The sequence below is a fragment of the Musca autumnalis genome, unplaced genomic scaffold (genome assembly GCF_047663935.1).
Source record: "Musca autumnalis isolate F117 unplaced genomic scaffold, ASM4766393v1 scaffold_1, whole genome shotgun sequence".
NCBI lineage: Eukaryota > Metazoa > Arthropoda > Insecta > Diptera > Muscidae > Musca > Musca autumnalis.
The window spans coordinates 198,230,982-198,252,737 of record NW_027411644.1 but is presented as its reverse complement, the minus strand read 5'-3'; the positions used below and the strand labels follow the sequence as shown (position 1 = coordinate 198,252,737).

General features: G+C 33.4%; 1 protein-coding gene across 1 annotated transcript in view; it reads left to right on the top strand.

Moving 5' to 3' along the window:
• Positions 1-486: 486 nt before the first annotated feature.
• unc80 (unc80, NALCN channel complex subunit) overlaps positions 487-21,756 on the top strand; it is a 102,971-nt gene continuing 81,701 nt past the window's right edge. Inside the window, exon 1 of the mRNA XM_073959781.1 lies at positions 487-578. The gene's annotated coding sequence lies outside the window, so the exon portion shown is untranslated. The remainder of the gene's footprint in view (positions 579-21,756) is intronic.

Sequence of the window (21,756 nt, the reverse complement as noted above, 5' to 3'; positions counted from 1 at the left end):
CGGAGCACTAAAATTTTTAGTGCTCCGCAGTCGGAGCACTACGATTTTTAGTGCTCCGGCAGTCGGAATACTAAAATTTTTAGTGCTCCCCAGTCGGAACACTACGATTTTTAGTCCTCCGCAGTCGGAGCACTACGATTATCGTTGTGTTCCGGTACAGTATCACTAAAATATTTTTTAATGTTTGTGTTCCGGAGCGGTACACTATCGTAGTGTACCTATCCACCTTGGTACGGTACAGAACGGTACGGTACGATACTATAGTGTTTATTTTCGAACACTGGAATACACCAAGCGCTTGTAAACACTAGGACATCCCCCATACGCACTGTTGGTCGTACAGATGAATTCCTGTGTATATCTTCTCTTTTATGTGAGTTTGCCTTCATGTTCAAGTATGTGTGTGTACGTGTGTATTCCACAAAAGGCAAGATACTCGTCATTTGTCGTTACACTCCTTTTGGCAGATACAGTTTTTCCCTTTTCAGTTACATCCGAAGCTTCGAACCGTTTAAAAGTATTTTGCTCTGTTAACCACAAATCGCAACAAAACCAGTTAAAGAAAAAATATTGAAAATGTAAGTTTTTCTTTGTCTGTTAGAGAAAACAAGAAATAAAACAGAAAAATTAAATCAAATTGAAAATTATCCTTGGAAATCGTTAACACAATTAAAATCCAAACGGAATTGCAAAGAAAGAAATTAAAACCAATCCCATATTTGCCATTTTCAATTCTATCTTTATGAAGTGCTAAGCATAACCAATTATTGGTCAAATAATAAACGTGGGTGCGGTAACGGTTATATCAACAAAAGCAATTGTGATAAAGTGTTGAAAGTAAAGAAAATTCAATGTAATATTTAATAAAAATATTGAGAAAATCCAAGAAAATATTAAAATGAAAAAATTGTCAAGTGATTATATAAGCAAGTGAAAATTTTCCAGCGAACAAAGGCGACATCTATAGAGTTTGTGAAAAAATTTTCATGTCTCTATACCAAGGAATACCAAGATTTGGAGTCTGCGTTTATCAAACGGATGGTTGGCACACAAAAACGACATTCCACAGACACCACCACCACACGCTCCCACTCCAGAACACATAGATAACAAAACATATTTGGGCCAACAGCTGTCTCCAAACTAACCAAAACAAATACTCGTACTGTAGTAATGTCATTGGATTGTTTACAAACATTACAAAGCAGCTGTTACAGATTTTTCGTTGGTTCTGCGCAAAGGATGCTGCTGGTTAAAGATGATGAGAGAGATTATTTATTTCTCTCTGAAAATAGTATCTTAAAACATAGGATAGACAAATATATAGTGAAACAAAGAACCTGTTGCTCTAGGAATGTAATTTAAACATATGATTTCTAAGTGTTTACAAATATTAACATTAGTGTGCATTATTGAATGAAGTTTTTTTGTGATAACTTTGGTCATTAAATATCTCAAATTCAGATCATCGTTCGTATTTAAATAGTCATCTTCTGGTGAAAATATCACATTAATAATCACGAATAATCTATTCGTCTCGGATTTTGTTTTTAATGTTTTTGGCAATTTGTGTCACATGGACAAACTTTTGATCAATTGTGTTCCACCTCCGTTATGTGAAGTGCTGCTGTAGAGCTGAAAATTCGGGGACTTCAATAAAACAGTTGCAGTAGAAAATAAATGCTTTGGGGACCATTGTTATATGTTGCCTTTAAATTTATTTAAGGAGTGGACTCTTACACTTTCGAAAAACATAATTTTCATTAGCTTATTTTTATTGTCTTATTTCATCGTTTAATTCATTCGAAAAAGCAATAATCGTTCTTTGAACTATTAGTAGTGGCAATAGAATTCTATTTTAATTAATTTTCTGAAATTTTAATTATCTTACATGTATTTTATTAAGCCGAAGGCGTTAAATTTCAACAAAAAATAATTTTAGTATCATATAACAATACAAAATTTTAAAATATCTTGATTTATACACTATTCTTCTTCAGGTTTTAGACCCAGTCCTTTAAAACAAATTGTTCCAAACGCCACATTGTTCGTAACTTGACAAAATTGGGTAATTTTTTGTTCCAACCGCCATCATTTTTTGAGAGGAACAATTCGTTTTTGTCTTTTTTTGTTCCATACGCCAAACGGTATGGATATGGAACAAAAAAGTTCAAAGTTCTTTTGTTCCATACGCCAGACTTTATGGATATGGAACAAAAAAGTAGATTTTTATGTGTCCAAAGTGGATATGGAACATACTGACATTTCTATATCTCGAAAACAATGAGAGATAGAGGAAAACCGACTAGAAATTCAGAAGGAGCAGGGTTGGAAACTTTGAAAGGTACCTGTAACTCAAAATGTCAAAAATGGAGTATGGAACACTTAAGCATGACACCGACAATATATTTTATAGTGTTTCTTCGAAATTCTCATTTTGACGGCAATTTAAACCGCGATAATGGCGCTGTTTTGAAAAATATCATTCATATTAATAAATTTTGACATGTTCTTTTCTAAAAGCTTATTATTATTAAAAGTTGCAAAATCGACTTTTTGCCTCAAAAAACTGGGCAAATTACCTATAGTGCAATTGTATTGACAAATTTTAAAAAATTAAGAAAAAAAAATAGCAGTCATTCGAATCCCACTACCAAATAGGACTTAAATTTTTGTAATTGATTGATGAGTTTAATACAAAAAATTTCAGGAAAATTAAAAATTGATTTTAAATTTTAAGTCGCAAAATTACATTCAAGGCCACTGTACAAATTTTTCTATTTTGAACCAATATTAAAGAAGTTATGAGTATTTCTTTACATGAAGTTTTTACAGAAATGGACGTTTTCAAGGCGCGATATCCCTAGAACCTTTAGTAAAAAAAAAATCTGAAAATATACTAAAATGTTTTGCTGATAAGCAGCATAACTACAGCAACAAATAAAGGAAATCAAAAAGCTCATCTTGAAAAAGTGTCCGATTTCACTCGGAAATCCCCGAATATACCTTCTAAGTTTAAGACATTCCAAGGTTCCAAGGTACTTCCAAAGTCAATCCATGTCGGAATTGTTTCTACCTAACAAATCTGTTTACCACTATTTGCCGTTGAAAAAGTTGTAAAACCACAGGGTCGCATACATGGCGACAGAACGTATACGCAATGGAGGTCCAACAAAAAGACATGAACATTTATTTATGTATTACTTTAAAATTTAGGTACTCCAAAGATACCTTTAATTAATCTTACTTTATGTCTGTAATTATTGATATAACAAGCAAAAAAGTATCAGTTGGCTTTGCCGGCAGAGATATGGCAAAAACACAAAACTGTTTTACACTCGATGAATACGAGTTTCACCCTTTCAGAATTCGCGAACTAATAACACATTATATATAGTATGAATGAAATTCTTTAAAATGAAGTTTTTTTAAGTGTTTTAATTAATTTATGTGGCTGTGTTGGCGTCAATGTAGAAAAATGGGTTAAAGCCAACAAATTTTTTATGTTCCCTTCCGATTTCTGCCTTAACCTTACATTTTATAGACCTATGCCCAAAGAAAGACTCAAAGAATACTCCATAGGCAACATTATACTAGTGTATGATTTTTCGATATATCCACTGCATCCACCTAAAATTGATGCTGACAATTTGAAGCCGGAATTTCGGGGTTTTTGAATTTTTTCAAAACTTGTAATAGGATTATAGAACTTGCGATTTTACATCGTTTAATGTACAGTGACACAGAAAAGTATAAATACACCCTACAAAAATGCACTTTAAGCTAAATCGTTGGGTTTTTTACAGCAACAACTGCAATGTGTTGCTCCTTGGTGACAAAATAACCAGAATTACACAAATTTATTTTAATCTAATACGTATTATTTTAATCTAATACGTATCACAACACAGAAAAGTACACATACACCCCAAGGAAATACGAGTATTATCGTAAAATTTATGGAATTATACATTTTTTAGTTTTGGCGAATGTCTCTCGGTGTCTGAGATATATTTTAGAGAAAACAAATATTTTTTGGGATTTTAATACCGTTATTTAAGGTCGGACTTCTTGTATAGCTCATTAAAGATGACCCTTGCTTAATTATTTGCGTTTTTAGGTATTGTACTTTATAAAAGCACAATTAGTTTCAGATTGCAAATCTTGAGACCCTAGAAAGCTTTGGAGTTGTTATTGAGCAAAATATTCCTGCCTGGACGTCGATTAAGACACGTTTTTCCTCAAATTGCCCAGGAAGTTTTATATTCCGCGGAATTTCTGGCGAAAATTACATACAAAAGGTATTGAATTGGATTGTAATATGGTCTGATACAATTCTTGGGCATTAATTGATTGTAAGCCATATTCTTGACGAAGTTTTATGAGAAAATATTCATTATTGTATGAGATTTTAGCGAAATAGTTGGAGAACTCCCAATTTTTTTTCTATCCAAACCATTATAATCGAATCAAACCAAAAAATATATTTGGAACAATATTCCAACAATAAGTTATTCTCTTTTGTTGTTGCTATAATATGCAATTTATATACCCAATCTCTATAAATTTGCTCACATATTTTTTTACGCTTTGTCCAGATTCTGTACATATTTTTAATTTATTTTTTTTAGAGGTTTGTACGGACTCTGGGGCAGTATACTTTGGATTTACTTCAAGATTTTTTTATTATTTGTTGATTTTTTCGCAAAAATTAAAATAAATTTAGTAAAAATTTAAACATCTTTATAAATAAAAATCAAATGTCGTTCGTTGGTAATGGCATCAGTCGAGAACGGCTGGACCTATTTGGATAATTCATATTTACAATAATTACGAATGTATCGGTTTGGAAATTAATTTGCGGGACAATTGTGGTTGTGTTTCCAACCTTACGTACTTATTTGGGATCCATAGACTTGACAACGCCTACTTTTTCAAATATGTTATATGTACAAAACTACTAAACCGATTTCACTGAAATTTTCAGGAATGGCTGCGGTGAAAATTGGCTGCATATTTTGATTGATATTTAGAAAACGCTACATTTGCAATAATAACGAATGTATCGTTTTTAACATTTACGAATTAATCTAGAATCTAGCTACTTCATTGGGGCCTAAATATCCCACCATGCCTACTTTTTATACCCTACACCACTATGTGGGGAGGGTATTATAAGTTGGTTTTGGCCAAAAAGTTTGTAACGCATCGAAATAATGGTCGTAGACCCATACTTATATATACCAAAATGAATGTCTCGACGAGCTGAGTCGATCTGGCTATGTGTGTCCGTCCGTCAGTCCGTCCGTCTGTCCGTCTGTCCATCTAAACCTTGTAATCACGCTACAGGTCGCAATTTTGATCGGATCGTCACGAAATTTTGGATGTTGATGGGGGTCCCGGAGGGGAAGAAGCCTATTGATTTTGGTGATGGTCGTGTAATATTTAGGGGTCGGAATGGGCAAAAAACTAGACAACGTTTTTTTCCAAAGCGAATATCTCAGCTTATATACGGGATATACCAAAAGCAAAACCTGACAATAAAAGTAGAAAAGATCACCTTTCTAATGATGTAAAGTAGGTTCTCGTAGGTGATCAAACAACGAAGATATAACAATAGTCGCAAATAAAACCCAAATTTTCATTTTTGCGATTTTAATTATAATGACGAATATCACAGCTTTGGTTGGGGACTTTCCAAAAGCAAAGCCTGCCTATGAAAGTAGAAGATCCCATCTTTTCAATGATGTAAACTAGGTCGGCGTAGGTGACCAAATAACGGAGATATCGCAATAGTCGGTAATACATCCCATTTTTCCACTTTTTTGGAAATCACGCTACAGGTCGCAATTTTGATCGGATCGTCACGAAATTTTGAGGGTTAATGGGGGTCACACAGATGAAAAAACCTATTGACTTGGGTGAGGGTCTGATAATATTTAGGGGTCGTAATGGGCAAAAAACTTATTTGGAGAAAAACACAACGTTTTTTTCCTAAGGGAATATCTCAGCTTCAATATGATGTATACCAAAATCAGAACCTGGCCTTGAAAGTAGAAAACATCGCCTTTCTAATGATGTAAAGTAGGTTTTCGTAGGTGATCAAACAACGAATATTTCGCAATAGCCGCTAATAGAACCCAACTTTTTATTTTTGCGATTTTATTAATAATGACGAATATCACAGCTTCGGTTGGGGATCTTCCAAAAACAATGTCTGACTATGAAAGTAGAAAATCCCATCTTTACAGTGATGCAAAGTAGGTTGGCGTAGGTGGCCACATAACGGATATATCACAATAGTCGGCAATACATCCCATTTTTTCATTTTTTTGTAATCACGCAGCAAGTCGCAATTTTGATCGGATCGTCACGAAATTTTGGATGTTGATGGGGGTCTCGGAGGGGAAGAAGCCTATTGATTTTAGTGATGGTCGGATAATATTCAGGGGTCGGAATGGGCAAAAAACGTATTTGGAGAAAAAATCTACGTTTTATTTCAAAGCGAATATCTCCGCTTTTAAAGGGGTATATCAAAACCAAAACCTGCTAATGAAAGTAGAAAATATTACCTTTGCAACGATATTACGTAGGTTGTCGTAGGTGGTCAACCAACGAAGATATCGCAATAGCCGCTAATAGAACACAACTTTTCATTTTTGCGATTTTAATAATAATGACGAATATCACAGCTTTGGTTCGGGACCTTCCAAAAGCAAAGACTGACAATGAAAGTAAAAAATCCCATCATTACAATGATGTAAAGCAGGTTGGCGTAGGTATCCAAATAACGTAGATATCGCAATAGTCGTTAATACATCCCATTTTTCCACTTTTTTGGAAATCACGCTACAGGTCGCAATTTTAATTGGATCGTCACGAAATTTTGGGTGTTGTGATTTTTGAAAATGGTCGGATATTATTCAGAGGTAGGCATGTGAATAAATGGATTTGGAGAAAAAGTCAACATTTTATTTCAAAGCGAATAGAAAATATCACCTTTACAACGATGTGAAGTAGGTTGTCATAGGTGGTCAAACAACAGAGATATCGCAATAGTCGGTAATGCATCCCTTTTTCCATTTTTGTGCAATCACACTACGAAATTTTGATAGGATCCTCACGAAATTTTGGGGGTTAATGGGGGGTCTAACAGAGAAAGAAGCCTATTGATGGTTGGCATACATCCCACTTTTCCATTTTTTATTTGGGTTGTACAGTCGAAACACTTAAATGCGTTTCAAAAAAATTGACCTATCCCAATTTTAATATTTTGAATTTTATTAGTCAAAAGCTTATGAACAGGGGTAGTGGTGTAGGGTATCACATAGCCGGCCCCGACCCGACTATAGCCTTGGCTCACTTGTTTAAATATGTTATATCTCAAAAACTATTGAACCGATTTTCATGAAATGTATACATTGCTTCTTTCTTGGTGCCCGAAGTCCCCACGGCGGCCAGTTTTTAAGTATGTTATATCTCGAAAACTAACGAACCTATTTTCATTAAATTTTGTGGAATGTGCGGTGGTACATGTAGGAATAAGTTTTGAAGGTGGCACGGTATCTCCCATATTAAGAAACACGATATATATACAAATTTCCTTAAATGGTGAAGTTCAACGGTTCATCAGCCATGAACAACTAAACACATATCAGGAAAAATGTCTAAAATAGTCTTTTCAATTTCAAAAAAATCAAAAAAAATTTTTGATACTACATCAATGATTTTTGGTACATAGATTAAGAAAAAAAATCAGCATTCCAAATCTGTTTTCGTTACTAACTTTGATCGTTGCGCGCAAAAGATATGACAGTTTTAATTATGATAATTAGAAAAAATTCTAAAAAAACGCGGCTTAATATAGTTAGCTGTTATATCCTATTATCGTTAACTGAATTCGTAACCTTTGCGATGATGCAAAAAATAATCGCAAAGTCTCAATGGATTCGCGAAAAATCAAGTTTGTTAAATAATTTCACGTATTTACAAACATATTTTTGAAACAATAGCGCTTATACTTACGAAAAATATAAAAAAAAAATTATAACAGCATCCAGACATTATGAGGAATAAAATGAAACCTAAGTTGTGAAGGTTGGAGCTATAGTATTCATGTTATTTGCAAAAATACGAAGAAAATATTAGGAAAAAAATTAAAATCATATTATTCTAATTTTATTTTTTATGGTTTTATAGGAAAAGTTGGAGAAAAAATGTTTGGGTTCTTCGGCATTTTCATGAAAATTTCACGCAAAAATGATGATATTTCGTTGTAACAAATTGTTCGCTTATAGTTTTCCTATTGGATAATATTATTAGAACCTTATATTAAATTAAAAGAAATTCCAATTGTGGCATAACGTTAAAATAATGTTGTATTGAATATTACAACATCTGAGACGCATATAAACCGCGTAATTATGAAAATGACATGATGCGCATCCGATTTTCCAACACAGCGAATCAATTCCTCTTATTTGATGTACAGTTTGTCAAATTCTATTTGGCGGCCACGATGTAGCATCTGCTGCATATTAGGGTGCAAAATACTGCAAAATGGTCATAATTTCCGCGAAGTTCATTTACATTTTATGCGCATCCGATTTCAATAATCACCATTAAAAAATACATCATTCTATGCCGTTTCAATGCGATCCATCAAGAACCGTGGATGTAGCATCGCACTCAATTTTTAGAAAAAATCTATTATATCTCTGGATTTACGAGAGTTTTTAAATATCTGTTTTCGCACAGTTTAAACACGCGTATCGATCTATTTATTAAAGTAGAACTGGCACATCCAAAACTCGTTTTAATTTGCGATATTTTCAAAATATTTTTTTGCAAATTTGAGGGGTATCATATCCGCCGATCTAGTGGGTGGATTTTTACGCGTCGCGGCTTGTTAGATTCAGAACGTAAAAAAACTAAATTTACGCGGGTTTCCACGGAAATCGAATGAAGTTTGTCGATTTTAAACCAAAAAAATAGGTTTTTGAGAAAAATTTACGCACAAAAATTTCGTGTTTGGGCGCAGATTACTGTGATCCTGTGAGGGCTACACCCTCATGTTATACATTAAAAAATGCGAAATCGCGAGTACTACAATCAAATAATAATCTTTTATGGAAATCCAGCTGCGCGTCCCGATTAGAGCAAAAATTCAAAAAACCCCATTTTTCAGGTTTCAAAATGTCAGCATCCGTTTGAGGTAGATACAGTGGATATATTAAAAAATCATACATTAGAAACTTCAACTCTGAAGTGCACTCTTTAACTTCTCCTTTGAGCATTAAGCTCTACATTATGTTGTAAAACCACTAATTGGAAAATAACATAATGAAACTAGTTTAATTCAACGATTTTTTCCGATTTTTTTACATTAGTACGACCACAGCTTCCGCTCAAATTATTATTTTAAGAAACCCCTCTGTGAATCGGGCTAAAACAGTTTATTTTACCGAAATGCGGTTAAAAGTTATGGTATAGTAAAACTGATCGCGAGTTACAATACCCCATACCTCAGTTTCAACATAAGTTAATTTTCTACAAAAAGCTTGATATAAGTCTCAATAAGCGGGAGAATTCGACGTTACCCTTTTTAACTTTTATAATTAGATTGCTTTAGGATAAAGATAGGGACATGGGCGATAATAAATCCCAACCAGCATCAAAGGGCGAATAGATCATACAAAGTCCATAAGAGAAAAGAAAGGTTACAGACAAAATCGGTTGATAAATTTAAAATCCTCAATGATAACTCGGTTTGACAATGGGCATAAACTCCATAAAAAGTTATATTAAAACTCAAAACGACGGGCCAGCAACGCGGAACAGGGTCTGCTAGTCTATGAATAGATATGGAATGCTATTAACAGTTTACGCATAACTTTTCTCATAAACACAAATAAGGCATTTTTTAATATTTTATCTTTATATGAGAATAAAAACCGGTATAAATTTTGTGCGCATGGGCCAATTTTCTGAATGCGAACGGATTTGAAACCAACACATTTTATTTTCCAAATGGCATTGCAAAATAAATTTGGTTTTTTCATATACCCTTAGTCTGTATGAATTGAAACTTTCATCTATTGACAGTACCGAATTGAAACCGGCTACGCAACCGAAATCCTTTTCCCCAATAATTATGTATTAGGGGGTTTTCAGATTTTCTACTGAGGGATACCTGAAGGAATGCATCGGCATAGTCAATCGATGAGAAATTTTTACCTGTTCATTGCTGTGGCTAGAATACAAAAATTTATGAAAATCGGGTAAGATTTTGATATTGCTCCAATAGTTTATTTGGTCAATTGAGGCCCTATAATATAGCCTTATATTAAAATCCAGCCGATTTTCACAATTTTTTGTAGGATTGTGATCAAACTTTGTCAATCTTAAAATCTAACAAAACTAAACACCTTAGGGGGGGGTGTCGTATAAAAAAATGGGACATCGAATTTAATTAAAACCAGTCTAACGACACATCTTCGAACTTAAACTAAGTGTGCACAAAATATTACAAAGCCCACATTTTGAATCGAATCGGCTGATCCGTACGAGAGTTACCGTGCGCTCCAGCCCGACAGACGAAATAACATTGCCAATTCGACTAAAAATTGTCTGAAACAGATTTCGTCCAAACATACTTGGGGTCTAAAACCATTATTTCGATGAAGCACATTTTGGCTACGGTTTTGCTTAAAATGTTCTCATATCGACACCGTAAAAGTTTTTTTTTTCAAATATTATTTCTTGTAAAAATATTCGAACTATGTTTTGATATATAAATGATTATAATTTTGAATTAATTATCTTTCGAGTTGATTCGTATATACAATTTTAGAATGATTTACGTATAAATGCTAGTTTCCAAGCTTAGCCTTCGTTCATCCACAAAAATAACATTTTAATATGCCTGATTATCGGACTTAACCATCGGTGAAACGTAGCATACTAGGGGAACTAATCACGTTTCTGGCCTAACAATGAAAACGCGAATATTTATCATAGTTTTATTGTATTCTTAAATAATCTGCAGCATGATTTATACACTTTTTTCATGCGCTCAAACTCATTGTTGAAGCACTTTTTGAACGCCGATTGAGACACCTCAAAAACTTGGTTTTTGATGCTTTTACAACATCTTCTTGCAATTGCTGCTATTTTAGGGCTCAAACACTTAGTTCCATGATTCGTCACCTGAATCCATCTTATAAACGTCTTCTGAAGCACTTCCATCGTATTTTTTCGAAATTTCTTACACCAATCCAAGTGTTCATGAAATATCAAATGTTTCTTGGTGGATGGCCCTTACGATCTTCGATTCAATAATCCAGTTTTTCAAAAAGCTTTAGGATGGTCCTTTATCGACCTACAAATATTTAATAGTTTTTCTTAAACTTATTGTTAAAATATTATTCCACATATATTATTGGTTAGATTAGATAAATTAGAAAAAAATATTTTGGAGTTCTCCAAGTATTTCGCTAACATCCCATACATTAATTAATGTATACTGCAAAACTTTATTAAGAAATATGGTTTACCATCGCGAAAGGTTAACTGCTTACTATGATAAGGACTAAAATAAGGATAGGAAATTAAGAGTAATATTGAAATTACAATCATTCAAAAAATATGAAAATTAAAAAGCCTGTTATTCACGAATTAGTTAAAGCCAGTTGATGCGCACTCGATTTTCGATACAGCGAAAGTCAACAACTCAAACTATAAAACTGAGAAATGTTATCCATTACAGACACTCTGGTAACTAATATTTTGTTTTTACATTGTTGTTGTAAATATTCTCTCAGCTATTCATTATCCAATGCAAGAAACTTTTCTGCATCAGATTTTAAGAAAATTGTTCCAAAATATCTAACTTCATATTTGTTTATTTGTTAAATAAATCTAATATATAAAAGGCAATGTGTGTATGTTAGTATGTTTGTATGTTCCGTATAGACTCAAAAACTGCTTAACCGATTTTCTTGAAAATTTCAGAGAATATACACGGAACACCGGTGGTGAAAATAGGCTATATAATTTTTTGCATTTCGGAGGGGGCGGGGTACCTCCCCTATGCCCTATTTTTTACAAACGCTTTTTTAACAAAATTGACGAACGTATCGGAGAGAAAATTAATTTGACAATGGACAGACAATGGTTGTTGTGTCTCCGATCCTAGGTACTGATTTGGGTCCTGAAGACCCGTCCACACCCACTTTTTTAAATAGTTTATATAATAAAAACTGCTTAACCGATTTTCCTGAAAATTTCAGATAATCTACTGGGAGGACCCGTGGTGAAAATAGGGTATATATTTTGCTGAATTTCGGAGGGGGCGGGGTACCTCCCCCATGGCCTACTTTTTTAAGAACTCCATTTTAACAAAACTGACGAACATATCGGTGAGAAAATTAATTTGCGACACAATGGATGTTGTGTCTCCGACCCTAGGTACTGGTTTGGGGCCCAACGACCCGACCACGCCCACTTTTTTAAATAGCTTATATATCAAAAACTGCTTAACCGATTTTCCTGAAAATTTCACATAATCTACTGGGAGGACCCGTGGTGAAAATAGGGTATATATTTTTTGAATTTCGGAGGGCGCGGGGTACCTCCCCCATGCCCTACTTTTTTAAGAACTCGAGACAATGGTTGTTGTGTCTCCGAACCTAGGTACTGGTTTGGGGCCCAAACACCCGACCACGTCCATTTGTTTAAATCTTATATATAAAAGACAATGTGTGTATGTTAGTATGTTCCGTATAGACTCAAAAACGGCTGAACCAATTTTCTTGAAAATTTCAGAGAATGTACAGGGAATACCCGTGGTGAAAATAGGCTATATATTTTTTCGAATTTCGGAGGGTGCGGCTTTCCTCCCCCATGCCCTACTTTTTTAAAAACGCTATTTTAGCACGCCCACTTTTTAAATAGTTTTTTTTTTGAATGCCGTACTTTAAAAAAAAACTATTTTAGCACGCCCACTTTTTAAATATGTTATATATCCAAAACTATTAAACCGATTTTCCTGAAAATTTCAGAGAATGTACATTTAGGGCCCTTGGTTATATATTTTATTTGGTTATTGTTCTTTTTAAGCAAAGCTGAAATGAAAGATTGAATTAATTCCGAACCACCCTGTTGAATTTCGGAGGGGCGGGGTACCTTCCCAATGCTCTATTTTTTAAAAAACGCTATTTTAGCAAAACTGACTAACGTACCGATGAGAAAATAAGTTTGCAATGGTGGTTATGCCTGCGGCCCTAGGTACTCATTTTGGGGTCTAAAGACCCGAGCACGACCACTTTTTTAATATCTTCTATCTCTGAAACTACTAAGCCGATTTTCATGTACCAGGATTATCCTGGTGAAAATATACTGCATATATGTCCCCTGGTGAATTTCGGCGGAACGGGGTTTGAAAATTAATTCGATAGACAATGGTGGTTGTGTCTCCGACCCGAGTCACATATTTGTGGCCTTAAGGCCCGACCACGCCCCCTTTTTAAAAATGCTATTTCTCCAAAACTTCTAAACCGATGACCCTTGGTGGAAAAAGGCTATATATTTTGTTCAATTTCGGAGGTGGGGGTTATGCCCTGTGCCCTATTTTTAAAATGTATGTATGTAAACTTAAGAACTTAAGAACCATAAAACCCGACCACTCCCACTTTCTCAAATATGTTACAAATTAATGGAAATGCCAGATGTACGAAGATGAACGAAGCTTTGGCCTTATTGGAAATCAAGTTTTTTAATTAGAAGACAACATATAGATAGCTATAGCTTCATCAGGTATATAAGATATACATACAATATAAGAAGGTGAAAGGACGACACAGTCGGTCCTTAAGTTGCCACTGCACATTCATTTGAATGAAGGGCACACATACAATATTATATAGAAGTTATCATCTGGAACGAATGTACGTACGATGGCACATACAAATTACCTAGAAGCTTTAGATCGATTCTTGAAGGATTTAACAAGCAATTCACGTTTAGATTTTAGACAAACACTTCCAGTTATACTATTGCAGCTGATGAAATAAATGTATGCCCAAGTCATAAACTTTTTGGCGGTATGTTATTATTGCGTATCGACACCAACATTTCTGACGATTTTTTTATTTCATTTTTTTTTTTCACTTCCAGATCCCGACTAATAGATACATGGGGTTTTGCTAAAACATTGATTTATATAATAAAGATTCTAGAGGTATCAATACTAGGTAGATAAATATATACAATACTAAGGTTTACACGGAGAACCCAAACAACGGGCCAGCAGCGCGGACCGGGTCAGCTAGTCTATATATATAAAATAGAAAAATGTTTGGACGTTTGTTTGTTTGTGCCTTATAGACTCAAAAACTGCTGAACCAATCTTCCTGAAATGTTTAGGGTACATTGCTACATCGACTGGAATGAAAATAGGCTATATAATTTTTTGAAATTCCGCGTTGATCTGGAGATATAGCTTCAAAACCGGATATACCTCAAAAAAATGTAGATTTTGTATGCAAATATCTTTAGAACTGTTAAAGATGAAATCTCCAAATTTAGTATATGTGATGGAATTTGATGTAGAAATAAATTTACCAAATTATATTCAAATCGGTTCAGATTTGGATATAGCTCCCATATACATATATTTTCGGCCGACTTCCTTATTTTATGCACCAAACACGCTATTAATGTCCAATTTCAATAAAATTTAAAATATGTGACGGAACTTGGTCTAGAAATAAATTTGCCAAATTATGTTAAAATCGGTTCAGATTTGGATATAGCTCCCATATATAATTTCCTCCGATTTTCTGTATTTTATGCACCAAACACGCTATGTATGTCCAATTTCAAAGAAATTTTGAATGTGTGACGGAATTTGTACTAGAAATAAATGTGCCAAAATATATCGAAATCGGTTCAGATTTGAATATAGCTTCCATATATATTTTCGGTCGATTTCATGTTTTTGTTACGTATGTCCGATTTCAATGAAATATTGAAGAGACTTAGAAGTCATCATTATATACACATGTGCTTATAGTTGGGAAGGAATTGACCAAGGCTCCAGCTATTAAATATCATATCTTTGAGAGACTTCTTAAGAATTATATCTAAATCATCCTAAGAGTAATTTAATATATCACAATATGTTAATATATCCTGTTTTTATTCTTAATTTAATTCACTCAGGTAGATCTAAATCTAATCTGTAGAAATAAAGAGAAATTAATAGTGTGAGAGTATATAACCTACGTAGGAACACTTATAGTCGAAAAGGCTTTAGGAGGAGTGTTACCCCCTGAAACATACAAAAAATACCATTGTAGCTCCATAACAGCTTGAATGGGTATGGAACGCCTTCATATTTCCTATATTTATACGTTAACCTATTAAAAAAGTTAATATAATTATAGCATTCCATTATATTTTATCTTAGTCGGGGTAGCAAAGCGCACCGGCTTCAGCTAGTTCTTAATAAAATTAAAAACAGTTTATCTTTAATTAATAGAGAAGGGTGTACATCATATAAAAAAAAATAGTTTTGGGGCTTGGAGGTACAAAGGTATATAGCAATACATTTTCTAAAATTATTATTTTTCTTGTGTTTTTTAGTGTAATATACTTTTGTTAAATGGAGCGTAACTACAAAAGTTCTCTAATGTCCAGTCCAATTCTTTTTCGACAAATTAAATTGTACTTCCTAGATGTCGAGTAATCAACTTTTGGCTCAAATAGCCGCAAATCTTGGTAATAAATGCATGGAAAATGTAGCTAAAGTCCTCAAACTACCAACAATCGGGCGGTACAGTTATTATTATTATTTTTGGTGGAGAAGATGTACGACCGCCGAGAACCTCCAATACCAAAATTTAGCTCATTTGGTTTGAAAATGTGGACAAAATCCTCAAAATACCAAATATTGGGAGGAACCGTTATATGGGGGCAATATCAAAACGTAGACCTATAGTTATGTTTATGAGTTCGAAATGAAACACATTATTTTATTATTATTCAATATTTTATTACTATTATAATTATTGCATTAATTACTGTCGAAGCCTTAATATTCGACCGGTAATTGTTCAAACAATATCTTTACATGAGATCCAAATACGAACTAAGAACTTATTTCTAAAACCTCTTCTTTTATAATATGTAGTATGTAATGATAATAACAAAGAATTAATGTTGGAGAAAATTGAGGAGAATGATAATTAATAAATTGGAGAGAAAGAGAGTTTATATATAACAGTAAGTTTGAAAGAGAGTTTGACTTAGAATGAAAAATTATAAATTTGGAGTGTTGAAAAACAACTAAGAGAATAATATAATATTAAACTAGGATGAAGTGGGGAAAGTTACAGTGGGGGCCATGAATATGACTCCCCCATCCCTTGATAATACATTACTCCTGGAATGTAATTTACTGGCATATTTTATAAATGATGGATATGAATTTTTTTTTTTTTTATAAAATTTACTTTTGATTTAAAATTATTTTTAATTATAACAATTTTTTTAATTCTTATAGCATATTTATATAATTGATTGAAATATTAACAGTTGTTAGGTAATTTTGTATGTACACAGATGAGTTGTAATGAAAAGTTTTGAATATAACGTTAATTACAATGGTGAATGAATGAGATATGAGCAGTAATAATAATGTTCTAAAATATACGTATAATCTGTTTTCTTCTTAAATTTTCTTCCATCATTCATATGTTTATATGTTGTGTTGACAAAGTGTTTATCTCTTTTAAATAATTTAACAACTAAATATATTACATCGATTACTTCTATTATACTTCTATTGTAGCATTTTCTTCTTTTATTTAGTGTTAGATTAGAATACTCATTTTTATAATCTAACATTATGTCTTTTACATTTTTTCTTAAAAGGTTGTTTGTAATTCTGTGATTAATTATATTGCCTTTTCTTTTTTTCTGTTTTCTAAACTTTTTAAATTTTTGGTAAACTTTATGAATTGGTTGCTAAAGTGGGGGTTTTTATTTGTTTCAATTGTAGATAATGGAGATAATATTGTATTTTGATTTGTGATTGTCTGGTGGATCTTAACGGGTATTAAAGTGCTCTTATCTGGGATTGGTTCAAATACATCATTTTCTAAATTATATCTCACATTAATATCCCTAAAGTCTTCAGTAATTATGTCAATCTTTTTTGGAATCATACTATCTCCTATAATAAAATAGGGTAGAGATCTTGCGTTAATATTTAGTATAGTTGGTTTACTTCTTTCAAACTTTTGGCTAATTGGGGAGGGTATATTTTCTGAGATATTATCACCTCTTAAAATTTGTGATTGTAAAGTGTCTGCACAGTTTGTGTTTTCTAATTTTCTTTCGTTATTATTATGGTTAACATTGATATTACTTTGAATTAAGTTTAAATTATTTTCATTACAATATGTAAAAATATTTCTTTGTGATAAATTATGTATTTTCTTGTAAGAATTATTAAAATATTCATTATCTAATAATATAGGTTTTTCGTCTAAAAGTGTGTTTGATTTTTTATCATTTATACATGTTTCATATTCAAGATTTTCATTATTTCTAAATATTTTCACTTTTTCATCTCTCTTCGAATTCGAATTTAATTTGGTTAATAGGATTTCTGAATAATCTCTTTGTTCTGATACTTTAATTTTATTTTGATTACTTTCTCTACTTTCTTTAATATAAAAGTTACTCTTCAAAACCGTTTTTATTTCTTCCCAATTCATGGGGTTGTTATTATTAATGAGAACATTGCTAGATTTTCCAACAGTTTTATACCTTATTTGAATGTCAAAGAATTTTAAAATTGGATCAGGGACATTTTGCCTTATTTGCTCAACATTTTTAATAAAGAGAGAAAGTTCCTCAGGATTACCGTCAAATGCAGGTATTCTCTTTAAAGAGTCTAATAAAGTGAGCGGTGACATGACGAATGAGAGTGTTAAGCTATCTCTTCTCCTTGCTGTTAGCTCCAAGAATGGGTGGGTGGGGAGTTGATCGAAGTCGTTGCTGTTCTCCAATTGATTTCAAGGCTAGTTGTATGGTTTATTTTTGTTGTTGTTTAATTTCTTTGTAGTAGCTCCAAAAGGGTTTATTTGTTGTAAATGTATGCTATGTGGAGTGGGTAAATTTTAGCAGGTGCAGCTTCTATATTGGTGGTCACGTACTCCAATTTTTGTGTGAAATGTGACAACACGTTAATTTTGGATTCTTATTAAGGGCTTTTTTGTTGTTTTTCACTTTTTTGATTGCGCTTCTGTTGTTAGACTTGGTAGTTTGTGAAATCATTTCAATTCTGTTAAAAGTTATTCTTCAATATTTGGGTACAGTTTCGTATTAAATTAGTAGATTTAGTAGTTAAGTGTTTTTTTCTTTGATATTGATTTGATGTTGTTGTAAATTTGTACAATTTTTTTATTTTTTTTTTTCAATATAAATTTGGTTTACGTTAATGACGATATATTTGCTTTTTATGCAAGGCTAATATTATTTGTTCGTTAAATTCACTTAGTTCTTTTTAAATTATGTTCTGTTTGAATATAAGCTATTTATTAAATCGAATTATTATTCTGTATCGTTTAGTTTTTATTTTTTACTTAATATTTTAGTCCGAGAATCCGGTAACTTGGGAGATTTTTACCCAAACACATTTTATGTACGTTGGATGGAACACGCTGTAAGATGATTTGATAATCCCACTATGCCGTGTTGTTTAGGAAAATGCTTTAATAACTTTCACTTAATATATTTATTGTTCTTCCGGAAAAAGCCTTATATCTTTCACGGTTTTTAGTTCGGGCTACCGACTGCGCCAGTTATGGCGTCTTAACTTTTATTTCGTGAAAAAGCCTTTATATTTTTCAACGATTTAGAGTCCGATTACCGACTGCGCCAGTTATGTTTATGAGTTCGAAATGAAACACATTATTTTATTATTATTCAATATTTTATTACTATTATAATTATTGCATTAATTACTGTCGAAGCCTTAATATTCGACCGGTAATTGTTCAAACAATATCTTTACATGAGATCCAAATACGAACTAAGAACTTATTTCTAAAACCTCTTCTTTTATAATATGTAGTATGTAATGATAATAACAAAGAATTAATGTTGGAGAAAATTGAGGAGAATGATAATTAATAAATTGGAGAGAAAGAGAGTTTATATATAACAGTAAGTTTGAAAGAGAGTTTGACTTAGAATGAAAAATTATAAATTTGGAGTGTTGAAAAACAACTAAGAGAATAATATAATATTAAACTAGGATGAAGTGGGGAAAGTTACAGTGGGGGCCATGAATATGACTCTATGTCCACATTTTTTTCGTGGGGAATTTTTGTGTCCACTGGGAACCCCATATACCAAATAACACCTAATTTGGGCGGAAAATGTAGTTTAAATCCGCCAAAATAATGAAAATCGGGAGGTACCTAAAAAGGGGTCTATACCCAATCATGGTCCTATGTCCACAATTTTTGGTGGAAAGGTTTAGTGACCACTAGGAACCCTAAGTACCAAATTGCAACTATTTTGGAAGGAAAGGATTGCTTAAATCCTCAAAATACCGAATATCAGGAGGTACCGTTATATGGGGTCTATACCAAAATATTAGCCGATGTTGTGAATATTTAGTCCATTATTACCCACGGTCACATACTACGTTTGTGCTAAATTTCAGAAACATATCTCTATTCGTTTGCAAGTTATTAATTTCGCGGCGCTAGATCAGTGATTTCGACCCAGCTAATCAATCTCTTTCAATATATGTGCACATTTCGATGTTTCAGTCAGCGATAGGGTTTTGGGTTTTCCCGGTTTTTATCATTCCCGGGAAACGGGAATCATAAAATCGCCATTCCCGGGAATCCGGGATTTCCCGGGAAATTTAAAAATAAGAGATTGGATCAATACAACAATAATTCTGAGGTTTCTAGTGGCTTTTTGAGTTTTTGAGCTAATTTCTTAGGAAGTGTGGATTTGCCCCGAAAAAATTGTACCGTTTTAACTAGGGTGGCACACAAAACTTGTTGCCAAACATTTAAAAGAGAGAGTGTGGGACATTTCTCCCTTCGACGGTTATCTTACGTACTACCTACCCTATGTAGTTGGAACCGGCAGGCATTTTCTGAGATTTTGGGCCATTACCTCAGGAAGAGTGGACTTGCCCTCCCAAAAAAAGGTGCGCCGTCGTAACTCGGCCTTCAAGTAGAACTTTCAAAACGATTTGAGATGAGCTTTTGTGTTGGAGGTACCTGAAGGGCTGGGCCGGTATAGTCCATATTCCAACCTGATACACGACTAGATGAAATAATACAATGTGCAAGATTTGGACCAATTAGAAACTTCCTGGGGAGTTATTTTTCCAATTTTCCATTTTTGGTGTTGCCGTCAAGGTTTCTTGGAGCTTTTCAGACACTATTTCAGGAAGTGCGGACTTGCCCCCTCCAAAATTTGTACCGTCGTAAAGACAAACTGCTAAAACAAATTTCAAATCGATCCGAGAGGAGCTCTTAAACTTCACCTTTTCAGAATTTGGTATGGAACCTGTTCTATGCCTGGACTAGTATTACCATATGCAAAATTATGACCGATTCGGTTACTCCCTTCAAGAGTTGCGTACGAAACGCACAATTTTAGTGATAATTGTTGATCTTTTGTGGGGAAGGTACCGGAGGTAGTGGACCACTGAAAAAAATCTCGAATGCCAAATTTTTTACCTGATCGGTGCCTTAGTTCGAGAGTTATCGTGCGCACCAGCCAGCCGGACGCTCTTTAGCCCAATGACTGAGGGTATAAAAATGGGACTTTAAAATAGAAAATGTTCTTTCGCACTTAAATGGAACAGAATAAAAATCCGTCGTTATAGTCCATGGAATAAATGGAACAGAATAAAAATCCGTCGTTATAGTCCATGTTTTTGGTGCGGCTCTTATAACTTTTTCCTTGAAAACAATTTTGTAGATTAAAGTTATTACCAAATCTTTTGTAATTTATTGATTCTGTAAAATCTAATCGAATTGTGATTCTATGATATAAAAGTGACGGGCATAATTTAGTCATTCATTCAATATTAGTTGCGAGATATGTAAAAAGATATTTCCCGATTTCCCGGGAAATATGATTTTGTTTCCCGGGAAAATCCCGTGACCATAAAACCGAGATTTCCCGGGAATTCCCGGTGCGGGATTTCCCTACCCAAAACCCTAGTCAGCGATCATTGTGTGCCGTCAATTGCATCTCACAATGCTAAAACACTTGAAGTGGGTAAAAGTCGCGCACTGTGCATACGATTTTGATGCGCACCCGGTTTCATTAGCGCCCATAAAATATACGTCAATATACACCTATTTCAAATAGATTCTTTAAGAACCACTGATGTGCATCCACGTTCTATTTTGCGTAAAAAACCCATATTACTCGCATATCTCTGTAATTTATGACACGCGTTTTCGCAAATATAATCCCGTATAAAGGATTCCATTTATATAAGTTTTTTTATACCCTCAGCCTTTAGGCTAAAGAGGGTATTTACACTTTGATATGACCAAAAATGTGCCTCATCGAAATAATGGTTTTAGACCCCAAGTATGTTTGTACGATATCCGTTTCAGACAATTTTGAGTAGATCTAGCAATGTCCGTCCGTCTGTCTGTCGGTCTGTCTGGCTGGCTGGCTGGTGCGCACGATAACTCT